The 24,372-nt window shown below is 31.5% G+C and overlaps 2 long non-coding RNA genes across 2 annotated transcripts in view; both read right to left on the bottom strand.

The window, feature by feature from the left end:
* LOC127699047 (uncharacterized) overlaps positions 1-24,372 on the bottom strand; it is a 114,149-nt gene that overhangs the window by 72,084 nt on the left and 17,693 nt on the right. The gene's annotated exons all lie outside the window — the stretch shown is intronic.
* LOC127699052 (uncharacterized) lies at positions 1,100-5,508 on the bottom strand. The gene is made up of 4 exons (XR_007981052.1): positions 4,866-5,508; positions 3,592-3,684; positions 2,788-2,899; positions 1,100-1,173 (listed from the first exon to the last, which is right to left on the bottom strand). It is a non-coding gene; the product is annotated as an uncharacterized LOC127699052 (long non-coding RNA).

Raw genomic sequence — 24,372 nt, 5'->3', positions numbered from 1 at the left:
TATTTTTGTCCTGTTTTTTCGCTCTTATCAAATTTTTCGTCAAGGGGAAAGTTCAAAATCGGGAACAATCATTATTTCGTGTAGAATTTAACAAAATCGTGTTTTAGAGCTTTTTACACGATCACAATCGTGCAATCGTGACAAGGGGTCAAAATCGTGTAGTTCATGCCTAAATCGTGAAAGTTGGCAGGTATGCATAAGCAAAGATACCAAAGAAGACATCATAAGTTTGAACTTGTGTCTCATTCCTTTTGAAGATTACAAATAAAATATGTTTATATTAACAAGAAAAAAATGCATGTATAAAAACCTAAAAAGTACTACAAACATGAAAAAGTTACTGGATATGTAATTTATAGTTGTAATAAATAGGGAATGTGCCCATGGGACACAGATGATACTCCTGCTAGCAAACTACGTTATAAAGGGAAGTAACTGAAGAACTGAAGAACACTACCCAAATTCGTACTTCATCTAAAATTTGTTGTAATAAGCATTGTGTATAAGTTTCCTAATATTTGGTTGATGCAAACTTAAGTTAGGGAATGGAAACAAAAAATTCAGCAATTTTTCCATTTGTAAAGGACATAACTCTAGAACGGTAAAAGTGACGCCACCAAAATTCATACTTGATCTGTGTTTTGTGGTAATAAGCATTGTGTATAAGTTTCATAATATTTAGTTGAGGCAAATTGAAGTTAGGGAATTGAAACGAAAAATTCAGCAATTTTTCCATAAATGTAAAGGGGCATAACTCTAAGAACAGTAAAAGTGACGCCACCAAAATTCAAACTTGATCTGTGTTTTGTTGTAATAAGCATCTGCATAATTTTCATAACATTTGGTAGAGTCAAACTAAAGTTAGAGAACTGAAACCAATTTCAGGATGTGAGGACAGATGTACAGACAGACAAGGGTAAAACTGAATTCCCCCCTCCGCTGCTGAGGGGGCTTAAAATAAACCCAATGAACATTGCCCCTGAACTCCTACCCTTAAAAGACTAATTTAATGGAAATAAAAGACCTTATTTAACCCGAAATTTAAAAAAAAAAAAATAACCCTTGAAAAATAAAAGGCAAAGCAAATATAATATTTACAAACCTATCCGCTCACTAATGCCATGAATTGATAGCCATATTGGAGCACAGTGGTAAAATCCTGCCTTATCTGATCTAGAAAAGAAAGAAAAAATATACAATAAAATTCGTAAGGGTTCCGCGGAACCCAGTGTCTCGCCTACTTCTGCTGCTAGTCACAGGCTCAACAAAAATGGGGAAAAAATTATTAAAAATTTTCTTACAGATACTATCTTTTGATAGTAAGAAGCTTCTGTCCAAGTTTGGTAAAAATCCAGAATGGTTTATGAATCTAAGTTTTAAAAACTTTAACTACAGACTGTATGTTATGTTAACAGGAAGAAAAACTAAGTCCATTTATAAGTAATATACGAAAAAACAGGAAATATATTTTTACAAAATTTCCTTCTAGATACTAGCTTTTGATCATAAACAAGCTTCTGTCCAAGTTTGAAACAAATCCAGGATAGTTTAAGAAAGTTATTAAAATTTCAAAAACTTTAACCACAGAGTGAGTATTTGTGGACGCTGACGACGACTGAATGTAGGATGGCTATGTCTCGCTTATGCAACAAAAGTCGCAGGCTCAACAAAAATAAAGATGTAGTAAATATATACTGTCTTTTAGTGTTGAGGTACAATACCCAATAAAGAAAAACAAATCTAACATTAAGACGAAGTTGCAAGTGTTGAAGTGATATTTCTGAATGCGGTTATTAGGCAGCATGTGTTATACCAAGTGCTTACAGAAAATAATCCTATCTACATAAGATAAGCCAAGGTTGTTTATTATACCAAGTGCTTACAGAAAATAATCCTATCTTCATAAGATAAGCCAAGGTTGTTTATTTTACCAAGTGCTTACAGAAAATATTCCTCTACATAAGATAAGCCAAGGTTGTTTATTATACCAAGTGCTTACAGAAAATAATCCTATCTACATAAGATAAGCCAAGGTTGTTTATTATACCAAGTGCTTACAGAAAATAATCCTATCTACATAAGATAAGCCAAGGTTGTTTATTATACCAAGTGCTTACAGAAAATAATCCTATCTACATAAGATAAGCCAAGGTTGTTTATTAGTATTTTGATACTAAATAGCTTGATACATAACCAGTACTTAACAATTTTTAAGCATTGTGTAACTTATATTCAGAACGGTTGGATTCTGTTATTTGATGTAGTTGAGGGTTTAGTTTTGTCAGTTGTTTAAGGATTTTCCTTGGAGTTCAGTATTTTTGTTATTCTACTTTTTTTTTATGTATAACAGCACTTACAACCAAATTTAAACATGTTAATTAGCAAAATATCCATGTAGCCGCCAGACAGATTTGAACATTGTGTTAAAGTACATGTGAATGGTTCAGGTATGAAAAGAAGATAACACTTTTGCGACATATAAACAAAGAAATGTTTAGCCACATTTTGAAAACATATTTCATGCTATTGGCAATGCATGAAGTATTAGAAGAAAAATAATTTATAGTTTATTTGCATTATACAATATCACTCATGTACATGTATACTTGGAAAATAAAATTAAAAGCAAATGAAAGGGTGCTTTGGCTGTTGTCCTTCATCCTGAAGACACGATGAGTACCCTGATTTTACATGAGTGAAATTCTTTGTTAAATGTGGAGAAACCCTGCAAAGATGCCATTACAACAATTAATAAAAGTATGTATTATGTGTAAGTGGGATAAATACCTTATATTTGGAACTTGTAGTTTAACAGTGGTTTAAGAGTGTTTTCTAGATTTGATGCCACAGTAAACCAATCTTGTTTCACGGATTCAAACAAATGAGTAAAGGTTCTGAGCTACAAGAAAAAAAACATAAGTATAATTTTTACATACATTTTGAATAGTTATTTTGCATTTTTCACAAAAAATATTTACATGGTAATGGAAAGTACCGGTAATATTCACATGCAAATTTCAGAAACACAAATTAGAAGAAATAAAAAGCCACACCTAGTTGTCAACATGGTCAACAAATATAAACACTCTGCAAACTTTTTTTGTTCTTGGATTTGCAAATTTTGAATTCTTTATCCTTGTCTTGATGTGTTTACAGATTTTTCTACATATTGATCTCCCACATTTGATACAATCAGATGGTATTCACCCAGGCTGCAATTGTGCACAAGTTTAAAGCATTCAAAGTCGAATGTATAAGTTTTATTTTAATTCATTCAGAAGTTATATTAGAACTTGCTGATTTATAAAAATCTGATAATTTTTGATATATTTTTCTGATATAATATTGATATGAAAGAAAGAAAATTGTATCATAATTTTCTGTCGATAAGCACATCTACATATTATGTCCTTGTTATCTACAGAGTTTCATGAAGTTCTGTTGAGTGGTTTCAGAGGAGTTGGGAGAGTTGGGATGTGGACATGCAAGTCAAAAACATTATACTAGTACCCTACAGAACTTTGATCCATGGGTTATAATTAATGTACATGAAACAAAAATCTCAGACATAAGAGATTGTATCTCACTTACACACAATTTTCCACTAGGATCTCTCATGATGCAAACTGTCACATGCCAGTTCTTACCACGCTGACCAAACCAATCGCTCTGTTTTTCTCGATACTGTAACAGAAAAGAAAGATACATGTGATATAAATGTTCCATACTCCACCGTATATTCAAAAGTAAAAGTCCATAAAAACTGTAAATACTTAGAAGCTCAACCATACCAACAAGCAATGAAGCTGAACAGTTGAAAAAAAAACCACTGTCATATCATGCCTTGATTGTCCCTTTGGTATCTTTCGCTTAAATAATTTAAGGTAAATATACATGTATCATGTGTATCTATATAAAAGTACCTATTTTTTTTAATGTTCCGGTTTCTGCTCATCATTCCAGAGTTTTATTTTTTTTTTTACAAAGAGTACACTACAAAATGTATCTACATGTACAGTATAAATACATATGTTGTTGTGATGTAAACAAATGACACCATTATGTGGTGAAGATAGAAACTATTGCAGTATAAGCTATTTTTTTGTGGAAAATATGAAAAATTGCATACAATGCACATTTTGTTTCATAATCCTTGATACTATACATACTATATGCACTTGACACTGAGCACATACATGTACATGTAGTCTGGCATGTTTGCCTGTAAACACTGAATTCTAATGCAATTTTTATGTTAACAATTTTTTCATTGGCTAAAAGTAACCGTCAAATCAACAGTTGACCAGCCGTAACTAAGGAGGTACCCACCATTTTGAATTGATTGGATCAACAAATGTTCTACTACTAATATTATTGAAAATAAAACAATACCTACCTCAAAATCGACGTTTTAATGTGATTTTATCTAAATTTGAATCGTAGAGATAACGTAATAACTTTCAGAATGTAAGTTATAATTTGTATGAAGTCACGTTTAGCCATGACGTCTGCGCCAAAATCATTAATGAAGTTTCACAGCATTTTATTTTTATTTCAAATTTATACATTTTTTCAAGCTCTAAAGTATAATTTCTTTTTGTAATGCATTAGAATCGGAATAACAGTACTGTAGTTGAAGAGTTGCCACTGTCAATTTTGATTTGACGGTCGCAAATTTCTGTTTTAATGTCTCCGCTACGCGTCGCCAGTAAAACTGCATTTGAGACCGTCAAATCGCCAATTGATGGTGGCAACTCTTCAACTGCATTACTGTTATACTTTAATTTAATTGAAAATGTATTAAAAAAAGTGAGCTCCTTCATAGAAAAAATTTCTAAATTTTATGCATTTGGATAATTATATACCTTTCTTGGCAGGAATTTCATTGCAAAATCCATGATTATTAAATTCTGCTGAGGCTTGAGGTCCTTTAGGATGTCCAGTCGTGATTGGTCTTGGTTGATTGTTCGGACTATATGTCTCTTCCAGTTATGTATCTGATCCAAGGCTTTACTTAGGTAGTTAATTTTCTCTTCTGAATCTTCACAGGACTGAGCAGACTGAACAATTACATTTTCAACATCTCAAATCAGCTGACACTGCTCACACTGAACATTGTGTTCATGGTCACATGCTGAGTAAAATTCTGGCCTTTTTGGGTCACTGAGGAGCCAAGCAATGCAGTGGTCTGCACATGTACTCTGAGATGCACAATATAGTTTAAAATCAATTTTAAGGTACTGTTTTGCTGCAGAAAGCTTATCCTTACAAAACTTGTGCTGTTCACTTGACATACATGTAGATCCCTTGTTATGAAGCTCTTCAATCATCTCTTCAAGTCTTGTAAATGCCTCATTTCCATCTGCTGCAATATTGTCTAGACCTTGTAAACTTGTTCTTTTTAAAGCTGCACATGTTTGTAAGATTCTATACAAGGATGATTTTCCTAATGGAGTAAAGTCAGTATTTTCACAATATGAAAGATATAAATTAACCATCTGTGAATGACATACTGTTCTGGCTTCATCTGGAATACTTAGACTTGCACCAGAGTCCAATTTTATATCACGTGTTCCATAACTAACTGATTGAACAAAACATGAGTCAGTAAAGAATGCCATAGAATGCTTTAATTTGACAGTGTTCATCCTTTGTCTGGGGTGCTTTTCTTTAACCATGTCAACCAATCCTGTGGTTTCAATATCTAAATTTTTAGACTGATAATATTTGTAGCTTGAAATATTAGTTATGTACCTATCTATATCTGACTTTGCGTATTTTTTTGACAGAACAGCAAGCAGTTGCGACCTTAATACATTGTTTTCAGTCTTAGATAATGTTAATATAAATTCTTCTTCAGGTAATGAAGTTGTAATTCCAGAAGATAATTTTGCTTTCTTTAATTCATCAGACTGACCAGGTGCAATTAATTCACATATGTGTGATACTACTTCATCAGTTTTTCGTGTAAGTTGTTTTCAGTTGAGATCTTTTAAAGGATGTATTCTTGTGACGTTTCAGTCCCGTTGAAATCTCGTTCTGGAATTATTTCAAAAACATGTGATACAAGTGGAAAATATCAATGAATTTAAAAAATATTATAATCAAACTTAACTCTGTGAAAAATTGAAATTGAAAATCAAATTTTATAACCAATCAAGTCAGTCTCATTAGCCAAAATGTTGAAAAAATGGGTGAGTGGTACAAGAAATGATTTTACCAGATACATGTACATCCCATATCGATTTTTTCTTTTCAAATTTCTTAGATATATATTTTTTCAATCATTTATAACAAAGAAGTTGAAATAATATGCTTTTTGTTCTAAAATAAGAGAAAAATCCCAAATTTACAAAATTGACAACATGGTAAATTTGACACGAAAAAGCAACAAAATTTTATTACACTTTCTTATATTAACACCTACCCATAGTTTTTTTAAGTTAAATTTATTCAGATTGGTCCACTTCATCTTTAGTGAAAGTATGAAAAAAAGTTTAAATGTGAAACTGTGATTTTTTTCATGATAATAGCCCAAAAATGGGTAAAAATTAATGAAAAATGGGAAAATCATCAAAATTGGGTACTTTCAAAAGGCTGTAGCAAAAAAAAAGTGCACCACCATATGATTTTTTCTTCACCAATTATTTATTTACAGTCATATAAACCCAAAAATCAGGTTAAGAAAAAAAGTTTAATTCTAGAAATTTTTGGCTCCTCAGAGGTGTACATCCTTAAGGGACTCACAGTATTATTTGAGATCAGTGTCAAACAGTTATTTACATTAGCAAGTTGATCAGTTCATGTACTTCCCTCTGCCTCAAAAAATTCTGACGTCTGACTCCAACTGGATGTCTGAGAATCTGTAATAGATCCCTGAAATAAAAAGAATACAATTTACAGATCTCTATGAACAGAACTTTATGATACATTTATGTTTGCAAGTATTTTCACAGTTGACGGCATAAACTGCTAGTTTTACATTTCCCAAATAGACCAATATTAAGGTCTAATGTAATGCTACATGTACATGATGTTTGTCATCATCTTGGATGGCCGTTAGAGTTACTGGATCTCTCGTAAATTTCTCATCAATGATTATTTTTGCTTTTTAATGTATATTAAAATTGGATTGTGATTAATTATTTGACACATCATAAGTTTCTGACTCATAATGAATTTGGTCAAAGAACTTAATATATGACATTACCTATTATCCAATATTCAAAATCTAAGTACATGGTTAGATTCAGCATATAAAAATAAACTGCTTCGCTGAGTGCAGCTGGATACGCCCGCAGAGGTCCAACCCTGAACAGTTGGGGCAAAAATGGACACAATATTCAAGCTTGATACAGGTCTGAATTTGGATTGTAATTAAATATTCGACATATAGGTTTCTGAATAAATGTAGTCAAAGAAATTGAAATTGGTTATATGAATTGAATTTGTATTCAATTAAAGATTTCTTGCTGTTGTGTAATACACTGTGCTGTTGCGCAATACTTAGTAAATCTGTTGTCAGACTATAAACAAATAAAGTTCAATTAATTCTCAATGTCATATTAGAAATTTATGAAAATCAAAAGGGAGCTTACATCAATAGACATAAACAATTCACCAAAGTTTCATGAGAATTGCTGACAGCATTTTTGAGTTATTGTCCGAAAACTGGAAAATCCCCCCTTTTTTAATGAATAAAACCCCATAACTCAGAAATGTAAAATGTAAAGTTTATAAAATTCTAAAGGGAGCTTACATCAATAGATATAAACAATTCACCAAAGTTTCATAAGAACTGCTTTCAGCATTTTTGAGTTTTTGTCCAAAAACTGGAAAATCCCCATTTTTTATAAATAAAACCCTATAACTCGGAAACGTAAAATCTAAAATTTATAAAAATCCAAAGGGAGCTCATGTCAATAGATATAAACAATTCACCACAATTTCTTGCAAGTTGGTGAAAGCATTTTTGAGTTATTGTCCGAAAACTGGAAAATCCCCCTTTTTTTTAATGAATAAAACCCCACAACACGGAAACGTAAAATCTAACATTTATAAAAAACGAAAGGGAGCTCACATCAATAGATATAAACAATTCACCAAAGTTTTATGCAAATTGGTTAAAGCGTTTTTGAGTTAATGTCCGACATGTTTACGACGGACGGACAGACAGACGGACAGACGGACGGACGGACGGACGGACAACGGTATACCATAATACGTCCCGTAAACAGGCGTATCAAAACCCAAGCATTACATTTTTGATGAAATCAAACAAAGCTTAATTTAAGACCCTTTATGAACCGAAATTTGGACCAATTTGATAACAGGGCTAAAAATCCTAAATCTAAATATAATTATTTTTATTGAAATCAGATGTAATTTTGGACCCTGATTAGGACCAACTTGAAAACTGGACCCAATATCACAAATATAAATACATGTTTAGTTTCAGGATATCAAAGGACCCCAAGAATTTCATTTTTATTAAAATCAAACAAAGTTTAATTTTGGACCCTTTGGACATCAATGTGAACTAATTTGAAATCAGCCTAAAATTAAAAATCCATATTCACAGCAAGATTTGACTTATCAAGACCCACCAGAATTCATTTTTTTTAATAAAATCAATTTTGGACCCTGATTTGGACCATTTTGAAAACGAGGGCCTAATTTTTAAAAAAATAAAAAAAAAAACGATTAGATTCAGCATATCAAAGATCCCCAAGGAGTTGTTTTTTGATGATATGAAACAGTTTAATTTTGGACCCTTTATACCTTAATGTGGACTAATTTAAGTGGGTTCAAAAATAAAAAATCTTAATGGTTAGATTAAGCATATCATAGTACCACAAGAATTCAGTTTTTGGTGCAATCACACATAGTTTAATTTTGGATCCTTTGGACCTCAATGTGGACCAATTTAAAAGCAAGGTCAAATACTAGTATCCAAAATCTAACTACATAGGAGGAACCCAAACAGGGTCACCTCATGTACATTGATTCTTAAAGGGGATCATCTATGGACCATTTCACAAGTGATGTCCTGATTGGCTCATAAGTTTCAGAGGATAAAATTTTAAAGAATATTTTTTATCATGAATTACTTGTACTACCATATATATGATTCTTATTGGCTATTCAGTTTGAGAGGAGAAGATTGAAATGTGTAATTTGATGGACAGCAGATGTACAAGCTGCCACTCAGCCCACAAAAGCTCACAAAGCAGTTGAAGTCATCTTCCAAAATTACCTTATCACTGGTCTGAGATGCATAAACATATTTTATCTTCCTCGTATTGTAATGACTCTCTGGAACATCCAATTGATTTTCCTGCAAATATATCAAATTTTAACAAGAATGCATGCAATGTTATAATCAGAATACCCATTATCCCCTTTGTAGTTGAAATTATCTGTTTACAGGAAGTAGGTGTTTGACAGATCTGAAAAGTGTTACACATGTTACAACTCATCACTGTAGAGCTCCTGCAAAAAATAGTCATTCCTTTCAGTAGTTTCAGAGAAAAGTGTGACTAAATTTTTTTAAGATGAACTGGCGGAGGACAGATAGAGTGACACAACCTAGCCCCTACTTTTGGAGTTAACACAATTCTATTTACAGATCATTACATTTTTGTCAAGCCTGCGACTTTTGTCATAGCGATCCTACATTCTGTCGTTGGCGTCGTCTTCGTCGTTGTTGGCGGCGTCCACCAATGTTCACTCTGTGGTTAAAGTTTTTGAAATTTTAATAACTTTCTTAAACTATCCTGGATTTCTACCAAACTTGGACAGAAGCTTGTTTATGATCATAAGATAGTATCCAGAAGTAAATTTTTGTAAAAAATAAATCCTGTTTATCCGTATTTTACTTTTAAATGGACTTAGTTTTTCTGCCAGTTAACGTTACATTCACTCTGTGGTTAAAGTTTTAAAAATTTTAATAACTTTCTTAAACTATCCTGGATTTGTACCAAACTTGGACAGAAGCTTGTTTATGATCAAAAGCTAGTATCTAGAAAGAAATTTTGTAAAAATTTATTTCCTGTTTTTCCGTATATTACTTATAAAGTGACTTAGTTTTTCTTCCAGTTAACATTACATACAGTCTGCAGTTAAGTTTTTAAAACATTTATTAGATTCATAAACCATCCTGGATTTTTACCAAACTTGGACAGAAGCTTCTTACAATCAAAAGATAGTATCTAGAGGAAAATTTTTAATAATTTTTTCCCCATTTTTGTTGAGCCTGCGACTAACAGCAAAAATAGGCGAGACACTGGGTTCCGCGGAATCTTTATGAATTTTTAGTCCTTATTGGGCCTTCATTTCTGCCGATCTGGGTTACTTTTTTTAATTTTTTTATCATTTTCAGATCAAATTATTAAAAATGTAAGAACTTCACATGTTTATGTTATTAGCTACTAAGAGCATTTTTTAAAAGTTTTGCTTGTACATACATGTTTTGATGGCTCTGGTGGTACTGATAGCTGAGCTGGAATATTCTCTTCCTCATTCATACATGTTGCATTCATTTGACTGCATCTCTTGTAGCAGACACTACACAATCCTGTGCAAAGTGAATAACAAATTTCATATATCATAAACTGACCATGTTATGCAAAGATTTGAGAATCATAATAGACTGCAGCTTATATTTTCCACCTGGAGTAGAAATTAAAAAAATACTATATTTATCAATCTCATCATGATGTATATGTGGTGGTATGTTAATTTGGATAATTTTGATTTTTGTATCATACTTTGATATTTTGATATTATATATCTGATGAGTTGATATTTTTAATTCTAAGTACTTAGTGAGTAGTTTCTAGCCATGCATTAGAATATAGCAAAGTACTCTCGACCAATGAAATTGTAGGATTGGATGCCTCTTAATTGTGAAGAATGAATGTAAATCATGTTCTTAGTAAGGGATTATCCTATTATTTGGGTCTATTTACAGTTCAAAACAAAGAGTTTCTATAAATGAGTTACAACTGCCCTGAAGCACATTTATCAGATTGAAAGAATTTATCACAGAGTGATTGAAACTGACTAAAAGTTGAGTTGAAGTTGAAATCTCAAAATAAGTTGAAGTTCACTGGTGCAGTAAAATTGGTACCGTGAATGTTATTATGAAAATATTAATAACTTCAAATTACTATAAACAATACCAAAGCAATGCAAAAAAAAAAAGGAAAAAAATCTTTGATAAAAAATAACCTAAATCTTTAGCTTTCCAAAACTTTGATTACTTGATCAGCGGTTGGGGAGAATAGTTATTTCCAATACATGTATTCCGATAAAAAAAACAGGAATTTAGTTTTGAACATATTAAAAACTTTTAAGGGCATTATTTTTGAACATTTCCCTGACATAATGAAACAGTATTTGATGTAAAAAGCCGGACCAAATTATTGGCTGTGAAATAAAATTTAGTTGTAACTCAAATGTATTAATTGATTTAAACTGTAAATAAAACTAGAGGCTCTAAAGAGCCTGTGTCGCTCACCTCGGTCTATGTGCATATTAAACAAAGGACACAGATGGATTCATGACAAAATTGTGTTTTGGTGATGGTGATGTGTTTGTAGATCTTACTTTACTGAACATTCTTGCTCCTTACTATTATCTCTATCTATAATGAACTTGGCCCGGTAGTAACAGTGGAAAATACTTTTTAAAAATTTACAAAAATTTACAAAATTTATGAAAATTGTAAAAAAATTGACGATAAAGGGCAATAACTCCTTAAGGGGTCAATTGACAATTTTGGTCTTGTTGCCTTATTTGTAGATCTAACTTTGCTGTACATTATTGCTGTTTACAGTTTATCTCTATCTATAATAATATTCAAGATAATAACCAAAAGCTGCAAAATTTTCTTAAAATTACCAATTTAGGGGCAGCAACCCAACAACGTGTTGCCTGATTTGTCTGAAAATTTCAGGGCAGATAGATCTTGACCTAATGAACAATTTTATACTCATCAGATTTGCTCTAAATGCTTTGGTTTCAGAGATATGAGCCAAAAACTGCATTTTACCCTATGTACTATATTTTAGCCATGTCGGCCATCTTGGTTCGCGGGCGGGGTCATCCGACATATTTTTTAAACTACATACCCTACTGATGATTGTGGGCAAGTTTGGTTAAATTTGTCGAAGTAGTTTCAGAGGAGAAGATTTTTGTAAAAAATTACAAAAATTCACGAAAAATGGTTAAAAATTGACTATAAAGGGCAATAACTCCTTAAGGGGTCAATTGACAATTTTGGTCATGTTAACCTATTTGTAGATCTTACTTTGCTGAACATTATTGCTGTTTACAGTTTATCTCTATCTATAATAATATTCAAGATAATAACCAAAAACGGCAAAATTTCCTTAAAATTACCAATTCAGGGGCAGCAACCCAACAACGGGTTGCCTGATTGGTCTGAAAATTTCAGGGCAGATAGATCTTGACCTAATGAACAATTTTATACTCATCAGATTTGCTCTAAATGCTTTGGTTTCAGAGATATGAGCCAAAAACTGCATTTTACCCTATGTACTATTTTTTAGCCATGTCGGCCATCTTGGTTCGCGGGCGGGGTCATCGGACACATTTTTTAAACTAGATACCCTAATGATGATTATGGACAAGTTTGGTTAAATTTGTCTCAGTAGTTTCAGAGGAGAAGATTTTTGTAAAAAATTACAAAAATTTACGAAAAATGGTTAAAAATTGACTATAAAGGGCAATAACTCCTTAAGGGGTCAACTGACCATTTTGGTCAAGTTGACTTATTTGTAGATCTTACTTTGCTGAACATTATTGCTGTTTACAGTTTATCTCTATCTATAATAATATTCAAGATAATAACCAAAAACGGCAAAATTTCCTTAAAATTACCAATTCAGGGGCAGCAACCCAACAACGGGTTGTCCGATTCATCTGAAAATTTCAGGGCAGATATATCTTGACCTAATAAACAATTTTATACTCATCAGATTTGCTCTAAATGCTTTGGTTTCAGAGATATAAGCCAAAATCTACATTTTACCCCTATGTTCTATTTTTAGCCATGGCGGCCATCTTGGTTGGTTGGCCGGGTCACCGGACACATTTTTTAAACTAGATACCCCAATGATGATTGTGGCCAAGTTTGGTAAAATTTGGCCCAGTAGTTTCAGAGGAGAAGATTTTTGTAAAAGTTAACGACGACGGACGACGACGACGACGACGGACGACGGACGCCAAGTGATGAGAAAAGCTCACTAGGCCCTTTGGGCCAGGTGAGCTCAAAAAGGATAATTCCTCACTAAAATATTACATGATTTACATTCATACTCACAATTAGGAAACATACAATTCCTACCTTTTCTTTCTACTGTTGTGTCACCAAATATCTATAACGCTTTTTTTTTTTAAATATTTTCCAAATGATAAGAAAGTCCTCACATCACTAAAACTAATCCATAAATGACATGCCGAAAAAGGAAGTCATGCATCAATTATAAACATTGCACTGACAATGAAACTAATTGATAGATCATTTGAGCCTTGAGCACTTTACAATATTCTAAGTTTGTAAGAGAATGATAATCCCTTACTTCATGATAAGTACTCGCTAACGCTCGTACTTATTCATGAAGAAAGGGATTATCATTCTCTTACATATACTTAGTGATTATGTTTATTGTTAAACTTCTTCGTGGGTCGATGAGTTAATTTGTTATACTTTACCCCTTAGGTTTTACAAGTTTGGGTTATGACAACTCTCTGTTCTTTATAATGATTGGTTCATTAAGTCATATGTCTTTTTTTGGAGGGAAATTTTGTTGTTTGGTTAGAATTTGCTTATATCTTGAACTGAGTGGTGCTGATATAATTTGTATTCATATTTAATGGACATCTTTGATTTTATAAAATAAGGTCAGTTTTCTATTATTACATTTGTAATATCTCATATTTCAACATATATACCATGTATACTGATATGATTTTATTGTATAAATGGTCAAAATGAAAGATTCCAGATATTTTAAAGATTAAACATGTCAGGAATTACCATTAATTTGTGGAGTTTATTGATTCAATTACATCAATGGTGGAGAAATGTAAGAAGATGTTCCAATATTTCTTAAAATAAAAATTTTGAATAGAAACTGCTTTATACCTCATTATATGTCGAATGATGTATCATACCTTAATTGAGATACAATTCACCAATTAATGGTTAGTTCTGACATGTTAAAACACATAAACGTATATGAAATATTTGTTAAATCAGAAAAAATTATTAGCCCAGTCAAAATATTCATTTTGTAAGTATTTAAGACAAATTATATGATTATCTCAGTTTAGTGAAAAGAAGCAATAGTAATAATGAAAAAGTAAATAGATAAAATTGTTTTTGGCATCAAAAATAATAACTTGTATGTTAAGACATATTTTTGCATATAACTTATTGCAAAATGTATTAGTTTGTGATTGTGTCAGTTTAAGGGGATCTACTAGTGGTAGATCAATAATATTTGGTTTGCAATTGTATGAAAATTGGACATTACCATGGAGATTATTTTGCCTTCCCCCTAAGTCATGGTCTATTGACTTTGAATGTTTTGCATAGTTTACATTGTTTATTGTTGGTTGCCTAAAGTCCAGTGTATACTTTACATGTTTTAAATATTGCTTAATAAATGTATTACCAAAATTACAAAAAGGATACAGTTTATATCTATGTTTTTTTGTGCTTAACATGTGTACCAAGCTTGGCTATAATATTTTTTTAGCCAGCTTATTTTGTTATGTTGCTGTACACTTTTCTTTATGTGTTCTGGTACACTGCTGTTATAAATTTTAATAGAATGACCTGAAAGATGTCTTTTAGAAGAGTTTTTGGTAGAAATTTAAAATGTGTTAAATAGTAAGATGTATAAATCATGTAAATTATACACAATTTAAGTCCAAAACATCGTAAAACCATAGTTTTTAAGCAGGAAATATTTAACCTGGCATATTTTTTGATAATGTCATCTAAATTGAACAGAGTTATCTTTCTGTGTACTGTTTATTTGTATTTGTAGTGCAGGATTGACTTGTTATTCCAAAATTACCTAGTTTTATACAAATATTTTTTTCCAAAAGTATTCCTATTTGTTAATCCTAATTCATGTTTTTATGTTTTGCAGGAAATGATTAATAGCAATTGAATAAAATGAAGAATCTCAAGACTTAAAATCATAGAAACTAAGAAAAGACATATAAAGATTTATAGGCCAATGGATGAAGTTACTAATTTTGAAATTGGTATAAAGGAGAGGTCATACATCAGAGAAGACTTAATTTTTAAAAAAGTTTACAGGTAGCAGACTTGATTGGTTGTTTTTATCAACTGTCATATTAAGTTAATGAGATGTGGTAAGATTGCCAATGAGACAATAATCAAGAAATGCAGATTTAAGTTACTTTACAGCTTTCAACAATAAGCCCAACCTGTACCATATAGTCAGCTGATACAGCTGCACCGACATTGCTTGTTTACAACTTCCAAGCAAGGACCAAAGCTCATAAACTCGGCAATCAATCCTTGCTGTCACCGATTTTTTGTATTTTCTGCATCACTGATCGTTTATGCGGACTTGCTATTTTGTACTATGACGTCACGATATAGAGTGTCAGTTTCTATTGTAATCGACAAGCTTTCAAAGGGACATTACTCTTTGTGGTCAGAATGTGACAGGGCTAAACTAGTTTGAAGTGCCAACCCTCCCCCTAACCTGGAACAGTGGTGTAACATTACAATATAAGAACAAACTATAATAAACTGCTTCGTCGAGCGCAGCTGGATACGACCACAGAGGTCCAACCCTGAACAGTTGGGGCAAAAATGGACACAATACACTTTATCGCTATTCCCGCTTGACCCGAGAATCTGTCCCGCTCGAACTTTTGACGTCATACAACAATCACTTTTCCATTGTGGCGTCAGACATTTTCTATTATGACGTCAAAATTTTACGGGAACTTGTGTGATGTCCAGTAATGGCGGACAAATAGCGATAAGGTGTATATTCAAGCTTGATACAGGTCTGAAACAATAAAATATTTGACACATTATAGGTTTCTGACACAGAATAAATGTAGTCAAAGAACTTGAAATTGGTTGTATGATTTGAATTTATATTCAATTGAAGATTTCTTGCTGTTGTGCAATACACTGTGCTGTTGCGCAATACTTAGAAAAATCTGTTTTCAGACTATATACAAAGAATTAGCAAAATAAATTGTGACCCACAATTTTTTTCTTTGGAAAATTGACAATTTCTTAAATCTTAAGGAAAAAAAAAAAATGCCCGCCCCCCCCTTTCCAAAAAAAATAATTTTGAAGAAATTGTCTTTTTGTAAAATGTGGTACAAATTAAGAGACATCCATATTGTCTGAAAACTAGAAAAATGCTTGTTTTGGCCCCTTTTTGGCCCCTAACTCCTAAGCGGTTGGGACCATCACCCCCAAAAACAATCCCAACCTTCCTTTTGTGGTATTGAACCTTTTGTTTAATATCATAGAGATCCATACACTTAAACTAAAGTTATTGTCTGGAAACCAAATGTCTTCGGACGACGCTGACGCCGCCGTCGACGACGTGATACCAATATACTTTTGCGGTCGTATAAAAATCAGTTTGTCTATTTCTCAGATATTATAAGCAATAGGTCAATTACATTTAGTGTATGGAACAATTGTAAGGTGTGCATGTCTCTCTTGGAGGGTTCATATGACCTTGGCCTCATTTTCAAGGTCAATGATAAGTTTTAGTATTTTTTTTTATTTAGTTGATTAGATACTATAAGCAATAGGTCAACAATATTTGGTGTATGTCTGTTTGACAGGGATCATGTGACCTTGACCTCATTTTCATGGTTCCATGGTAAATGTCAAGATTTTATGCATTTGTATTGGTGATAGGACCATTATACCGGTATATGGTGTATGGAATGAATGTAATTTTAAGGTGTTCATATCTGTGATCTCATTTTCATAGAACATTGATAATGTTGAGTTATGGTGATACTTGTAGTAAACTTTTAACATGAATTCAATGAGGTAAGACAGGCAAGACATTTCAGCGTGTGCACTCTTGTTATTAGTTCTAACAATATTTTGGTTTATTTGTACACACATTACTAAATTGTAAATGCTTACAGATAATATAGCTCAAAACCTTTGCTTTGTCAAATTTCTAGTATTTATCTCAAATATGTTTAAGAGCTTACATTTTGTTTTATAAGTAAAATAATTACGTATATTGTATATCTGGGACTAATATTATAAGATTATATACTATTCCAATTCTAGTAAGCTTTAACAACTTTCAGATTTTGATTCTGTAAATTGCTAAGGTATGGCAAGCTGTTTTGTATATTTATTCCAATTTCAAGATATCTTATAAACTAGATAATATGTCTAATATATAAACTAACTGAGATATCCTATAAATTAAATAGGATATCTTGTATATTACATGAATTATCTTATATATTAGATGAGATATCTTATATAGTAAATAAGATATCTTATTAAACATTTTATTAGGGTATCTTTTTGTCGAGCCTGCGACTCTGTGGTTAAAGTTTTTGAAATTTTAATAACTTTCTGAAACTATCCTGGATTTCTACCAAACTTGGACAGAAGCTTGTTTATGATCATAAGATAGTATCAAGAAGTAAATTTTGTAAAAAAAAAATCCTGTTTATCCGTATTTTACTTATAAATGCACTTAGTTTTTTATGCCAGTTAACATAACATTCACTCTGTGGTTAAATTTTTAAAAATTTTAATAACTTTCTTAAACTTATAATCCTGGATTTCTACCAAACTTGGACAGAAGCTTGTTTTTGATCAAAAGCTGGTATCTAGATGGAAATTGTGTAAAAATTTATTTCCTGTTTTTCCATATATTACATGTAAATGGGCTTAGTTTTTCTTCCAGTTAACATTACATACAGTCTGCAGTTAAAGTTTTTAAAACATTTATTAGATTCATAAATCATCCTGGATTTTTACCAAACTTGGACAGAAGCTTCATACATTTCAAACATTTTATTTCACAAACTGTAAATCTATTATGTGCATTCTCCTATCACACTGAAAACATAGTCAACAGCAAAAGTAGGCGGGACACTCGGTTCCGTGGAACCCTTACAAATATTTTAGTTTATTAATTATCTGTTTTAGGTTGAAAGATAACTTATTGAGTAAAAAAGATATCTTGTTTATCTTAACTGATATCTTACAATTATTATTTTTTAGAGATATCTTATAAACATGTATCTTCAGCAGTTTTTCAGAATAAAATATATATAAATTAAATGAAATATATGTTTTAAGCTAAATCATATATAAAATAATAACATTAGCAGTACCAAATTTATAAAGTAAATAAGATATCTTGTAAACTAAAACAATATCCTATAAATTGAATTATATATCTTGCAAAATAAATAAGAAATGTAGTATGTTTTATGTCATATCTTATTTTAACTTAAAGTTAAAAAGATATCTTAAATACTTATATTTTTTAATAATCAACTAATTAAGATATCTCAAAGTATACAAAGTATTTACTTAAAAAATATTTTTAAATATGTGATATCTAATTGTGTTTAAATTTAACATGATATCTTATAAAATGTAGAGAATATGTTATTAACTTCAAATTAAATAAGATATCTCATTGAGAATACAAGCTATATATTTAACTTGATAGGATATCTTAAAATTGAATAATATAAAAATGACTTCCAATACACAGGTACAGGGAAATCAACCTGTCTTCATTTATCACATCAGATACCTAAAATACTGATTGCAATGTGTTTAATTTTTAATAAAATATTTTTGTCATTTTGTCTAGTTCCTATGTACATACATTTTTACCTTTTGGCCTCCCCCTTATTCCCCTTTTGGATTTATCTGACATTGACACCACTGTCCCAGGTTAGGAGAGGGTTGGGCGCCCGCTAACATGTTTAACCCCGCCACATTCTGTATGTATGTTCCTGTCCCAAGACAGGAGCCTGTAATTCAGTGGTAGTTATTTGTGGCTGTGTCACATATTTGTTTTTTGTTCCTTATTTTGTACTTATATTAGGCCATTAGTTTTCTCGTTTGAATTATTTTACAATGGTCATTTTGGAGCCTTTTATAGCTGACCATGATATATGGGCTTTGCTCATTGTTGAAGGCCGTACTGTGACCTATAGTTGTTAATTTCTGTGTCATTTGGTCTCTTGTGGAGAGTAGTCTCATTGGCAATCATACCACATCTTTTTTATAATCATTTACCAATTCAAAATTGATCAAACTAAACTGGTCATATGAATGGCTGATTAAACTCAAACAAGCATACTATAGGGATTATAAATCTTGTTTTTACTTTTCAGTATGTTGAGAGAAGTTCAGAACAAGCTATTTTGTTTGAAGAGGAATCACAGTTGTCAAGACGTCATCTTTGAATAAAGTCAATTGTATTAGAAGTGAAGCCTTAACAGAAATGAGACAATAATCAAATAATTCAAAGACTACGTGGATGTTATTTGGACTAGCATTTGTATGACCTAAATATGGTATTTTTCATATGAAGACTTACAAGGCAAAGAAAGGCTGTGACAAACATTTGTATGCATTTAAAGACTTGAAGAATTTGTACTGTCTTCTTCAGATTTCAGGAGAATTTGTTTAAGACAGTAAATTCTGGGTATGAATTGAAGAATTTTTGCTCATTAAATGAATTATGAAAATGTTTTATATCTTGAATATACAAAAACAACATAAAAGACAGACAAATTTCTTATTTTCTTTCTTGAAACTTATTACAGAATAAATTCTTATATACAAATTCTTGATAGATGTGCTGCAAGAAATTTACAAGTCTATTTTTAGCCTGAAAGTGCAACTCAATGCACGGGTTATACACACAGAAAACTACATTTATCTCTCAGCCATATAAAAATAAGGAGATGTGGTAGGATTGCCAATGAGACAACTATCCCTAAATGCCAATGATCAAAGATAAAGAATAAACAAGTTGCTTTTAAAAAAAAAAAGTCAATACGTGAACCTTAGAACTTTTTTTATGCTAATTATTATTTCAACTGAATTGTAAATTATATCTCAGTATTTTCATTACCATGTGTGTGGAGGATAATATTTTCTTTTTATTGTAAATCAGGACAATTACGGCATGTTGAGAATGGTGTTAGATATAAATTGGGGAGATAAGGAATGTTTTAATTTCAATAGTTCATTTCTGGATGGTGTTAGCTTTCATTTTTACCAGTGTGAAAGGTCAAACTACTACCAATGGATGACACTTCTAGGGTGTTTACTGGTAGAGGTAATATTTCAACTAGAATCCCTCAGTAATTTTATATATTTTTCTTTTTGAAATACATATTTCAGAGCAAGTACGATATTTTGTTTCATAAAATGTGAAAGTTTTATTCCTACCAAATAAGACAAAATCTACTTACTTACCATTTTATTTTGTGCCGTAAAATCCCGTTCCACCTTAGAAATGGGTTTGGATCCAGCTAAAACAATCAATTTGCTGCTTATACATGTATACTTAATATACCTGTCCAAATCCGGAGCCTGATTTTTTGTTTCCTTATTATCGTTTTTTTTTGTATAAAAATATTGCCATTGATTTATATCTTGTACAACACTGGTCAATTTGATGTCGTTTAGCTCGCTTTGCTAAGACTCAACATTCAACGCCATGTTTATTGAAAAGTTCTCTCATTGGCAAGCATAGTTTACCAAATATTACATAATCATATCAGTCGCAGGATAATTCTATTATTATGAAATGCGGTTCATTAAATCAACATACGTAATAAATCTCAAAACTTTATACTGTTTTTTGCCAAGTTATGTTTGTTGCCTATAATTCAGAAATTTAAGTGTTTTGGGATTTTTTGCTTAAAGTTAACTATTTAAGCATGGGTCCCTTTTCAAAAGTCTCCCAACTACTACCTCATATGTGAACTTAAGTATAGGGGAAATTTTGTTCGCTATGTTAAAGAAATCTTCTACTTGCTCTATTTTGCATGTGAAGACCATAAAACCGTCATCTCTATATTGACAGTGTGATTTGATGTTTTCTTTCCATTTGAACTTATCTAAGATATTTATTAATAGGACAGACAGATGCAGATAATTGCATGATGGTGAAAATATACCACCTATGGAGGGGGCGCTCCTATAACTTGTTTGTATAACTTTCCATTAAACTCAAATTTATTGTTTCTTAGAATTAATTAAACAAATGCAGTTTAATCTTTTTTGTTGAGAATCTTTAAAGGATATTCTTTTGTGTCAACTAATTCTTCTGCATTGATAACTATTTCTTTTAAATTATCAATGATCATATTTGTGTACATTTACGTTTCGTCATATAGGCAATAAGAATGCATTCCCTTTTTACGTACCTCGTGTGTTTTATTAATGAAATCTTTTGTATCTTGAACTTAAAAGTTATGCCTCCACAAAAATGGTTTTATATTAGATCATTTAATCTCTCAATGCGTCTCGTGGTAGAGTTACACTTATTGATGATCAGTAACGTAAAGAACATTAATTAATGTCTCCTACTAGTTGACCATTACTCAATGCCTCATTAATTATTTCTAGATTAATTTAATGAATTTTTGAAAGACTGAGGTACATGTGTCCTTGTTTTGAATCATTATTATTCTTTAAGAATTATACGTATGGGAATCTATTTCTATTTTTTTCTATATAGATTATCAACTATATCTTTTATTACCATATAGCATATAAGTGAGGTTAAGCGATCTGTGTAAAGTTCTTTATTGCCAAGTTTTAGATATCTTAAATGATCCGTATGGAGGTGCTCTTATTTGCAGGAAGCTAATACAGATAAGAAATATAAATGTTCCGAATGAACAATAATTAGGGTTCCGAATATTCCTCCATAGACCTTATTTCTAACTAATTAATATGCGTGAACCCTCAGGGGTTCACGCAATTATAGTGTATCATGGATTTGATACAAAAGAGAGATTACCATACTATAAATTCAGCGATTATTGCAAGGTTTTATTAATGTGAATAATGCAACTGGGTGGGTATTGCAATAAGAAGAACTTGCATTTTGATAACTGAAACATAGATTTGTATGCAGATGTTTTTCAAAATCATAATAAAATCGCATTTGTCCAAAGTTGAAAAATCACAATACTAAATGCACACAATGATTTCTGAATTTACAGTATAACATTCAAATACTATTAGGTCCTAATAGTTATAACAATTCATTGTTAAAGACTGTATTTTGACATTTTCATATCTTTCTGATTTTACTCTATTGTTGAGTTGCTGTGACACTGTGTTTACCGGAATGCCACATCTTCTTCAATCCTAATGAAAACCTCCAAGAATATCAAAACTAGACTTGAAAATCTTTTATAGAAAAATTATTTCACTTCTTACCACAGACAACTTGGAATCAAGGTTTTTGTTATTATTTCACTTCTTACCACAGGAAATTTGGAATCAAGGTTTTTGTTATTATTTCAGTAGTTACATTTGATAAATTATTTTCAGTGACTGACATGAAAAACATAACGTTACTTATCAGTGAGCTTTGGATACTTGAATACACGTATGGGAAGTTAAGCCGTTCTCTGTGTGTAGGGTTCACAGATGCTATACCTCTGCTCTAGGTGTAGTAACGTCCCCTACCATACATACCAAGTATCCACTCTTACTGGTACAAACTGAGAGTGAGGCGGCTCGGTCTGACTGATGTGCGGAGGGTCAGTCAAAACCTTTTGTTTTTATTTGCCATGTACCAAGTATTCGCTATTACTGGTACAAACTGAGAGAGAGGTGGCTCAGTCAGCATGTGAAGCTCTGTAACATGCTTTTAACAGGAAATGGTATTTTATTTGTTTTTATCAAATTTTATTGGGGATATTTTACTGTTTTTATCCAAATTTTAATTGGGGATGTTTTTACTGTTTTCAGCATGTGAAGCTCTGTAACATGCTTTTAACAGGAAAAGGGTATTTTATATGTTTTTATCAAATTTTATTGGGGATATTTTACTGTTTTTATCCAAATTTTAATTGGGGATATTTTAGTTTTTATCCAAATTTTAATTGGGGATGTTTTTACTGTTTTTATCCAAATTTTAATTGGGGATGTTTTTACTGTTTTGTCCAAATTTTAATTAGGGGATATTTTACTGTTTTTATCAAAATTTTAATTGGGGATGTTTTTACTGTTTTTATCCAAATTTTAAGTTGAGGCAGGTGTCTTACTGTGGGCATTTGTCTTGGTGAACTAGCACCTTAAAGTTCAGATAACCCACAGGCCGACTGGCTAGTACAAGCAGACAGGTATTTTTAATACCATTTGGCATTTTTTCATTTGGGTTTTTGCTTTATATATTAAATATTTGGATTTTTATACCATTTGGCATTTTTTATTTACTTTTGTTTCTTTTTTTGCAACACATTTTTTCATCAACACAACCAAAACACTTCAAAATTAAGAGTTAAATATACACTTTTGGCATGCATAATGATTATCAATCAAAATAGCATTCTGTTTTCAAATTTACATTACACATTTTGGCTTTCTGTAACTTGGGCTGTTAATCTTTTGTACGAATGCTATGATGACCATTATGTGAAGAAAATAAAAATCTACATTTTTCAAAAGTGGCTTAGTATCATAAAACTATATTTCATGTCCGTTACTTTTAAATTTCGTTCATATTTCGAAAATCTTCCATTTCTAGTACATCTTATAAAAATTGTATTCATTTAATAAACAACTTTTCTGATAGAGACTTAACACCAAGCAGAAGGGGTATAGGTGATAGATGGCTAAGGGTGTTATGAAAGGTTGACAGGGTGAGAAAGGGAGTGAGAAAAAAAAGAATGATTGAGAGGGTGAGGGTATATGATTGAGAGTGGTATGTAGAGAGGGAGAGAAGGTGTGAGAGAATGTGATTTCATAGTAAGGGCAGGCTGTACTGGTCTAATGGAAGTGCAGTTTTCTGTTTAGTCTCATGTAGTTTCTGTTTTCTTCATTAAACTGATAACTTTAAATATTGAAATTGCTGCTGTCTAAATTTCACAGGTAAACAGCCTTTCTTGTTACTGTTTATGTGCTGCTTATATATAAACATTGTAGCACTTCTCAGTGACTAGATAGAGTTGTAGCTTTTCATCAATTTTAGCAGCAGCTAAATATATGTATCCTGTCTATTTCGGAATGACACCAGAATGACCAGGTTGTGAGACTCCAAAGTGTTTTCTTTGAATATTGGGAAATTT

The sequence above is a fragment of the Mytilus californianus genome, unplaced genomic scaffold (genome assembly GCF_021869535.1).
Source record: "Mytilus californianus isolate M0D057914Y unplaced genomic scaffold, xbMytCali1.0.p SCAF_4, whole genome shotgun sequence".
NCBI classification, from domain to species: domain Eukaryota; kingdom Metazoa; phylum Mollusca; class Bivalvia; order Mytilida; family Mytilidae; genus Mytilus; species Mytilus californianus.
This window is presented reverse-complemented; position numbering and strand designations above follow the sequence as displayed.